Source organism: Nannospalax galili, unplaced genomic scaffold, assembly GCF_000622305.1.
Source record: "Nannospalax galili isolate Female #2095 unplaced genomic scaffold, S.galili_v1.0 scaffold23, whole genome shotgun sequence".
Taxonomy (NCBI): domain Eukaryota; kingdom Metazoa; phylum Chordata; class Mammalia; order Rodentia; family Spalacidae; genus Nannospalax; species Nannospalax galili.
In genome coordinates, this window is record NW_008350771.1 from 1197115 (window position 1) to 1206878 (window position 9764).

Sequence of the window (9764 nt, forward strand, 5' to 3'; positions counted from 1 at the left end):
AAAGAAAAGAAAAAGTGGGTACTTTCTTCTTAATGCCTCTCCCCACCTCTCTAGGCTTCTGATAAGTCTCCCTTCCCATCTCATAGTTCTGCTACCTTTGGGACTCTGTGGCACTTATCATGTTTTTATATTTCCATTGGAATTAAGCTCACTAAAGGTAGAGGCTTTTTTTTTTATGTGTATGAGTGTACTGCCTGCACATGTATGTGAGTGCACCCATGTCATGCACTGCCACGGAGGTCAGAAGAGGGCTTTGGATTCCCCTGGAACTGGAGTAAAGGATGGTTCATAGCCACTATATGGGTGCCAGGACTCGAACCCAGCTCCTCTGCAAGAGCAGTCAGTGCTCTTAACTGCTGAGCCATCTCTCCAGTCCCCAAGGCAGAGGCTTTTTTAAAAAATATTTTATTTTTATGTGTTATGAGTGTATTGCCTGCATGTATGTAAGTGCATCCATGTGCGTAATACCTATAGATGTCAGAAGAGGGCTTCGGATCCCCTGAACTGGATTTACAGACAGTTGCTAGCTGCCATGCAGGTGCTGGGATTTGAACCCAAGTCCTCTGCACAAGCAGCCAGTGCTTTTAACCACTGAACCATCTCTCTAGCCCCCCAAAGGCAAAGGCTTTTGGTTTTCAGCTATAGCCTGTACCTAGAACTGGCATGTATCAGCCCTTCTCCACACCATCAAGTTTGGTCAGCTCACTCTTCAACCACACACCCAGGACACATCCTGTACCTCTGCACCAAAATGCATGGGTCTCGAATGCCATTCAGCTAAGCCCAGTACCTAACTCTTCAGACAAAGGCCTCAGGGAAGCAGAAATTCAGAAATGACTGGATTCCAGCATTCAAGAGCAAGATTGGGACAGGCATCTGCCAAGTTCACTTTGATAACTGAGTCCCAGGCCCTTAGGGCTGCACTCACCCCAGGAGTCCAGAGGACTATCCAGATTAGGTTGTCCATGGAAGCTGAGTTCTTTAGTAAATCAGAATAGAAAATTCGCAGAATCACAACTAATGGGGTTTGGAGAACATGTGCACACAAGTGCAGGTACCTATGGAGTCCAGAAGAGGGCATCAGATCCCCTGGAAATGGAGTTACAGGCTGTTGTGAGCCCCATGGGTGCTGGGACTGAACTCAAGTCCTCGACAAAAGCAGTGTACATTCAACAATTGAGCCATCTCTCTAGCCCCTTGTTCTTTTCTTTTTTCTTTTTTAAACGTTTCACTTGCATGTAAGCACACCACATGCATGCAATGCCCATGGAGGTCAGGATTGGACACCAGACTCCCTGGAACTGGAGTTTCAGACAGTTGTTAGATACCATGTACATGCTAGGAACTGAACCCAGGTCCTCTGCAAGAGCAGCCACTGAGCTATCTCTCAAGTCCCCTCCTGTCCCTTTTTTGTCTTTGGTTTTTTGAGACAGTCTTCCTCTAGCCCCAGCCGGCCTGGAACTCCCTGTGTAGACCAGGCTGGTCTCAACTTCAGAGATTAAAGGTATGCACCACCACTCCCAGCTTGTTTTTTTGTTTTTTTGTTTTTGTTTTTGAGACTGGGTCTCACTATGTAGCTCTAGCTGGCCTGGAACTCACAGAGAGCCTCCTGCCCCTTCCTGGGGTTAAGGCATGCACCACTACATCTGGCTTACTTTTGTTATTGTGGTTTGAATTTTTTTATCATCATTTTTGAGAAATGCTACAACTCTATACTATGCCCATTGAGGCAAACACAAAGGCAGGCAAGCTCTGGACCATCAAGAAAACTGCAGAGGAATGACAGACAGCGGGAAATGAGTTTTGTTTCTACTCCACTGCATGGCTGTAGGCTTGCATGGAACGTTTTTTGTGTGTGTGTGTGGGTAAATAACCCATTTAACATGGGTGTAAGTGCACCCATGTTGTGAATTGCCTGTGGAGGTCAGAAGAGGATGTCGGATCCCCTGGAACTGGAGTTATGGACAGTTGTTAGCCACCATGTGGATGCTGGGAATCGAACCCCAGTCTGTTGTAAGAGCAGTCCATGTTTGTTCTTGACTGCTGAGCTATCTCTCCAGCCCCACATGGAACAGTTTTAAGGCAGCTTATCAAAGGTGAGCACACTAGGATACCAAGAGATGGTACTATGTGCCAAACCTGAAGCCCCGCTTTCTGACCTCCAAAGGCATGTCAAATCAGGACATGAACAGAAGTGAATGAGACTGGGCCCATCTCCTAGGATGTCCCAGATCTTTACATATTTGTCTGCAGACAGCCTTTGATCTAACTGCTCAGATCAAGTCCGAGACTTCATCATTGTATTAAGCATAAAAATTGGATGATTAAGCCAGGCGTGGTGGTGCACGCCTATAGTCCCAGCACTTGGGAGGCAGAGGCAGGTGGATCTCTGTGAGTTTGAGGCCAGCCTGGTCTACCTAATAAGTTCCAGGCTAGCTGGGGCTACATACAGGGAAACCATTTCAAAAAGGCCAAAAAAAAAAAAATTGGATGATCTACACTTGCATCGTTTATATATGGCCTCAAAATGACACAGTGAAGCAGGGTTCCTTGTCACTCAATTTGCCCGCTGATTCGCCACATGCAGTGGTTATCTGGATTTCAGCTGTCACGTACAGCCACTGACTTCTATAACTCAGAAATCAGTTTATGTTCAAATGGATGAAGCTGCAGTCTGGCTCCTGGATCCCCCGACATAGTCCAGAGAATTACTGTACTATCAGCTGATGTGCTTGCCGGTACATTTCTTAGTCCATGAAAGGTCAGTATGCCCTTCTACTGAGGAACTTTTCCCTTTCTTTTCCTACTTTTTGGAAAGCTTACTTTGAAGTGTGAACACTGGTTCTAGACTTCCCCCAGGTCCCCACTTTGGTAACAAGGGGTCATAGCCCACAGCAATGTAATTTCCAGTGGAAATATCTGAGGTGGGATCAAAATTCAGCCATTCCTCACTCAGGATATGCAGACAACAGCATGTCATGGTGTCCATATAAAGACTTTTTCTTGATTGTAAACATGTCCCTCAAAGTTGTACTGTTCCTGTTCAGCACAGCCACAAATGATAGCTGTGGTGCTCAATCAAGAAATCTTCATGTTTATGCTGGTCATAGCCTTCACAGTAACAAATGTGATCTTGATCGTGACTCCCATTGACATTAAGACCCAATAGACATTTGCCAAAATATCTCGGCATCTGGCTTGTCCTCTCTGTCACATTCATCTAGGTTGGATTCGGCCAGCTCATTGCACCTAGCATTAGGTATTCCTCCAGGTCATCATCTTCCAGGTGTGCTCTCGGCTGTGCCTAGGTGTGGGTACTCTGCATGCTATCTTCCGAGGGGCTGCCTGCCTCCTCTTTCACACTGCCTTTTTGTAACTGTCACTTTGCTTCAGCAATGAAAAGCTTACTTCCTCCTTCCTTAGCTCTACCTTGTCTGGCTTCTCTTTGGCCACATAATGGCAGACCCAGGCCACGAACGTCACATAGCGACTGCAGTTTATGGTCCTCAGTTCCAAAGTCTTAAGGCAGGAGACTGGCTGCAAGGAGGGGTACTAGCCAGCTGGATGCATTGTTCTATTTTTTTAAAAAGAAAATTGTGTTCATGTGTATATTTAGGGAGACACACAAATGGTATATATCAGTTTTATATATCACAAGTTCTTTTAAGAAGTTTAAAATAACCCCAGGGACGCTCCCTGTCTCCACCTCCCCAAAACTGGGATTACAGGCACACATGGCTGTTTACATAGGTGCTTAGGAATCAAACTCAGGTTCTTATGCTTGCACATCACGTACTTCACTGAGTTATCTTCCAAGTCCCTAAAATTAACTTAAATATCTGTGGAAGAGAAATCACCATCAAGTGGTTTCAAAGGTCATTTCTTTTCTTTTCTAGGTTTTCTTTTTTGTGTATGAGTGTATTGCCTGCATGTAAGTAAATGCACCTGTGTCATGCAATGCCCCAGGAGGTCAGAAGAGGGTGTTGGGAATCAAACCAGGTCCTCTGCCAGAGCACCCAGTGCTCAGAGTCATAGCTCCAGCCCCTTTATGTGGGGCTGAAGAGATGGCTCAGCAGTTAAGAGCACTGACTGCTCTTGCAGAGGACCTGGGTTCAATTCCCAGCACCCACACGGCTGCTATGAACCTTCCTGAACTCCAGTTCCAGGGGAATCTGAAGCCCTCTTCTAACCTCTGCAGCATTGCATGACACAGGTGCATTCACATACATGCAGGCAATACACTCATACACATAAAATAAAAAATAAAATCTTTTAAGGCCAGGTGTGGAAGCACATGCCTTTAATCCCAGCACTCGGGAGGCAGAGGCAGGCAGATTTCTGAGTTCAAGGCCAACCTGGTCTACATAGTAAGTTCCAGGCCAGCTGGGGCTACAGAGAGACCCTGTCTCAAAAAGACCAAAATAATAATAAAAAATAAATAAAAATTTAAAAAATAAAATCTTTTTTAAAAAATGTTTGAGTGTATTGCCTACATTTATATAAGTGCACCTGTGTCATGCAATGTCTACAGGGGTCAGAAGAGGGTGTTGGATCCCCTGGAACTGGAGTTATGGATGATTCTTATGGATGGTTGTTAGCCACCATATAGATGCTAGGAACTGAACCTGGGTCCTCTGCAAGAGCAGACAGTGCTCTTAACTGCTGAGCCATCTCCCCAGCCCCTTCTTTTTGGTGTTGAGACAGAGGGTAGCCCCCAGTTGACTTGGAACTTGCTACGTAGACCAGGCTGGCCTCAAACTCAGAGATCCACCTGCCTCTGCTGGGATTATAGGCATGTATTACCATGCCCAGCTCATTTCCTTTCTTCAGTGACAAATGTATGCAGAAGCTTGCCCAGCATCACACAGCTTGGTAAGGATGGCCAGTACACCTGAGTGAGCTGAAACTGTTGGAGAGCTTGGAGGACTGGAGGCAAAGGAGAGCTAAAGAAAATCCACACAGCCCAACTATGCACGATTTTGTGGGTAGACGCCTTTTCAGCAGTACTGCTAATTGAACCCAAGACCACCAGCATGCTAAGTGCTCTACAACCCTTCGCCCTACTTTTACTTTCTATTTTGAGTCTGGGGGACAGGGGTGGCACTCTCCCTAAATTACCCATGCTGGCCTTGAACTTGTGATCTGACTGCCTCAGCCTTCCGAGTGAGTAGCTGGGACTCCAGGAGCACACAAGCTCAGCTCCCTTTTTTGTTCTTTTAGCACTTAGCATCTCCTGTAAACTCAATGCATTTTTTTCTTTCCTCCAGCACCAAAAAGAAGTGCATAAAATACAAGTGGAATGACTCGACACTGGAAAAAAATAAGACATACAAAACTAGACAGAGAAACAAAACTGGTAAGTTCCCTCGGTGTATTTTTACAAAGCAACTCAAATTTTTTTTTTTTCCTTTTTGCGTATAGGAACGGCCTCTGTGGCCAGTAGGTGGTGCTAAAGGCTTTCCAACCTTCAGCAATATTGAGATTGAAAAAGTACTACATGACAAGAATGTAGACTTTGGGGGTAAGATGGCTGGGCATGCAAGTGTGCTTGCCACCTGAGCCTGATGACCTCAGTTCAATTCCTGGGACCCACATGGTAGAGGCCAAGGACGGTCAAAAATTGTCCTGATCAAGAGAAGGAAAAAGGCATCTTTGCCTTGCTAACAGTGTGCTTTCCCAGTCTTCTGCAACCCAGTTCACCTGGGAAGATGAAATGGCTGGCTGCAGACTTTGTGTAAGTGCAAGGCAATGTGGGATGCCACCTTGAGCCCCACTCAGCAGGACATGGCAACACAAGCCTTTTTATACCAGTACTCCAGCAGAGGCAGGCAGAGGCAGGCAGGGGCAGGCAAATGTTGGTGTTCCAGGCCGGCCAGGGCTACACAGTGAGACCTCATTGCCACACAAATAGTGGCAGAAGTGCAGGATGGAGAGCAGGAACTAAGCAAAAGCACACAGGGCGGGACACAGAAAGGACTGACCACACCCTGGGTCTACTGGCTGGCTGACCTGGCTGATGGGAAACGATTCCAGAGCCAGCCCCATGGGAGGAATTACCACTGGGTGAGGGGCAGGGGCTCTTCTCCAACTCCCCTAGCCCATTATCTTGCAGCCAGCCATCGGACTTTTCCCTGGCAAACCTAGCTGCTGTATTTCATAATGTGGTTATTCTGAAGAAAGCCCCTTGAGGTAAGGAGATTCACCAGCTGCTCAGGACAGACAGCAATGAGTGGATCCTGAGAATGTAACAACTCAATTCTCCCAATGCCGAACAGCTGCAAATGGACTCAGATCCCAAGCCTTTTACGTCCACTCATGTGCAGTTACATTCATGACAAATCACTTTAAATAAGGGTCAAAGTTAGTGGTAACACTCAAGTGCTGTATGAGCTCTAAAATGAGAAACAAAACCTTTAGTCATGACCCAGTTCATTATGGGCAAAGCTCTGAACCCTTTTACATTTGGGATTGGAACCAAAACTTAACAGCTGGTGCCTCTGTATAAAGCGAAAAGTAGCAATGTACACGATAAAAACCCAGTCGACTACGTTCCCTGAGCCCCATCCTAGGATGGTAAGGTCAAGTAAAAGCACTCTCTAATCCCAGTTCCATTCACAGATGGCAATTTTTATAAAATATTTGTATTTTATGTGTATGAATGTATCGCCTGCATGTGAGTGCACCTGTGTCGTGCAATGCACGCACAGGTCAGGAGGGGTTTGGATTCCCCTGCAACTGGAGTTAAGGATGGTTCGTAGCCACCAATGTGGGTGCTGGGAATTGAAACTGGGTCCTCTCTCTGCAAGAGCAGTCAGTGCTCTTAATTGCTGGGCCATCTCTCCAGCCCCTTCACAGACAGCAATTTTAAAAGGGAGAACAAATGGGTTGAGTGTTTTGATTAGGCTAAATAATCCTCTACTTAGATCACTTTAAAAAAATCTGTTGGTAATTTCTAAATATTTTCCAATAAGAGGAAGCAAAGTTCCTTGGAAAAATAGAGCTGAAATCAGGGAAAATATGACCAGCCTGAAGTATCAAATACTATGGGGTGGGGGGTGGGGGGCAAGCAGCCACCCTCAGGAGTCAACTTCAAGGTGTTTCCACTGGCTATAGTGGGACAATTTGACCAGTAGTATAAATTATAGCACTGATGAGTCCATGCTGATATAATTAAGTGGGGAGACATAACATACCCTCCTTACAGCACAATTATAATTAATAAATGCAGAGGGAAGAGAAGTAGTAAATTAACATCTGGCAAAAACCACAGTAATATTTGTTGTAGGCACTAGCACTCCATAGCTACCAAAATCAGGTCAGAGAATGACAATTTTAAAGTATGTCCCCGCTCCACAAACTACTACAAAGGAAAACAATTTACAGTGACAAAGTCTGGGAAAGACATCACTTAAACCAAATGATTGAGATTATGAGCAAAAAATCTTATCAACATCGTGTAATTAAATACATTTCAGGACACAGTGAGACTCTTACCGAAGAATAACTTCAGTCTAATTAATGGGAAGTTATCAGATTTAAAAAAGAATATTCTGTAACTTGTCAGTACTCTCCAAAAGTATCAAATCTGAAAATGATAAAGACTAAAGAAGGCAAGTGTGGTGGCACACATTTGTATAATCCCAGCTACTGAACAGGCTAAGGCAGGATTCCAAGTTCAAGGCCAGGCTGCACAGTTTTAGCCAGACCGTCAAGATAAGGGCCAGGGAAAGAACTCAGTGGTAGAATACTTACATGCAAAAAGACCTGGGTTCAATCTCAAGCACTGGACAAAAACAAGAACTGAGAAGTGCCATAGGCAAGTAAAGGCATTGTGGGGATTCTAGATTGTATGTTGAACCAGAAAAAAGACAAGAGGCACAATTCAAATCAGGTCTACAGATCAGTTAACAGTACTTTATCTGTATTTACTGGTTTGGGTTATTTTATTATGGTTATACAGAATGTTAACATTAAAGGGAATCTGGGTGAAGGATATGAGAACTATTTTTGCAAGGAGTCTGCAACTTTATCAAAATTAAGTTTAAAAATGGGGTGTAATGGTAGAAGAAAGTAATCAAATATAGCTAAAACTGAGACTGGAGAGATTTACAAACTTTGTTCATACCAGAATTCTTAAATTCTTTGAATTATGACATTGTTATTAAGATTTTTCCCCCTCATTTCAACAAAGAAAAGCACAGCTATCCAAAGTTATGACATCACAAATGACGAAACAGAACCAAACTTTGAGAAAAGTTAAAAATTCACAGTGGCAAAGTTGTCTTTAGTAACAGAAATAGTTTAGCTGCATTCTGAAGTTGGCACTGAACTGGTTCTTGGACTAATCTCTTAAACAGTCTAGTCCCCACCCCACCAGGGTCTCCTGTAGCCTAGGGTGGCCCTGAACTCACTTGTAGCCAAGAATGACCCTGAGTTTCTGATCTTCCTGCCTCCACTTCCCCTAGTGCTGGGATTACAGGTGTAACGCTGTTCTACAAGGTGCTGGGAACCAAGCCCAGGGCTTTGTGAATGCTAGGCAAGCACTCTACCAACTGAGCTACCGCCCCATCCCAAGTCTAACTTTTCTAGATGACAGAAAAGGTCAGTGTGGTTTTTGTTTAATAGACAAGTTCAAGATCCCAAACCCCTTAGCATTCAGAAGTCAGCGAGATTGAGAGACCTCACTGGTATCACCAGCCCCTTTCAGTCGACTCCAAAACCATAAAATTATTTTCTCCATGTGATTTAAAAAGATTAGAAAGTATTGGATTAAACCACTGAGGGGCTAACAATTTAAACTGCAAAAAAAGTCACTTTGAATAATCTCACGTCCGATATGAATTCAATATAGGAAAATATAGGTAAAAATGCTTCTCTGGGTATTTTCTGGTTTGAAAGCAAATCACTAAACAATGTGACCTATGAGAATCCTGTCAAGTCTATAGAAGTTAGAGCTAAAAATGAAAATTTGGCATACTCATATGAATCAAAACACCAAGGACCGCCCCCCCCAACACACACACACAATCTGGGGAAAACAATTTTTTGGGGGGTGGGGGGGTCTTTTTGAGACAGGGTCTCCCTGTAGCTCCAGCTGCCTGGAACTCACTCTGTAGACCAGGCTGGCCTTGAACTCAGAGGTCCGCCTGCCTCTGCCTCCCAAATGCTGGGATTAAAGGCATGCACCACCATGCCCGGCGAAAACATATTTTATATAAAAAGCTTGGCAGTAGGGGCTGGAGAGATGGCTCAGCAGTTAAGAACACTGTTCAAAACCCAGCACCCACATGGCAGCTAACAACTGTCTGTAACTCCAGTTCCAGGGGATCCAACAGCCTCTTCTGTCCTCCTTAGGCATTCCACGACAGGGTGTACTTACCTACACACAGGCAAAACACTTACACGCATAAAAATAAAAACATTTTTTAAAAGCTTGGCAGAAAGCAATATCCAGAATTATGCTGTGCTTCCGATATGCAAAGAAAAGTTCTTGATTCAAAGTGCTGATTATAATGCTAATTAGAAAACAACACTGACTCTTCCTCCTACCACTCCCCTCACTCCAGGCTGAGGATTGAACCCAGAGAGTAGCCAAGGAAGCACTCTATTAACTGAACCACAACCCGACTTAACTGAAGATATGCAGAACAGGGTATGTTGTTGGGAAGGTAAAACTGTCCACAACATTAAACCGATTTACTGTCCACAGTATTAAAACACATCTTCGGAATTCTTACATTTAACTGACTATTCAAAATTGGGAC

The 9764-nt window shown here is 44.4% G+C and overlaps 1 pseudogene; it reads right to left on the bottom strand.

The window, feature by feature from the left end:
* Positions 1 to 2553: 2553 nt before the first annotated feature.
* LOC103745935 lies at positions 2554 to 6045 on the bottom strand (annotated as a pseudogene).
* Positions 6046 to 9764: the final 3719 nt, after the last annotated feature.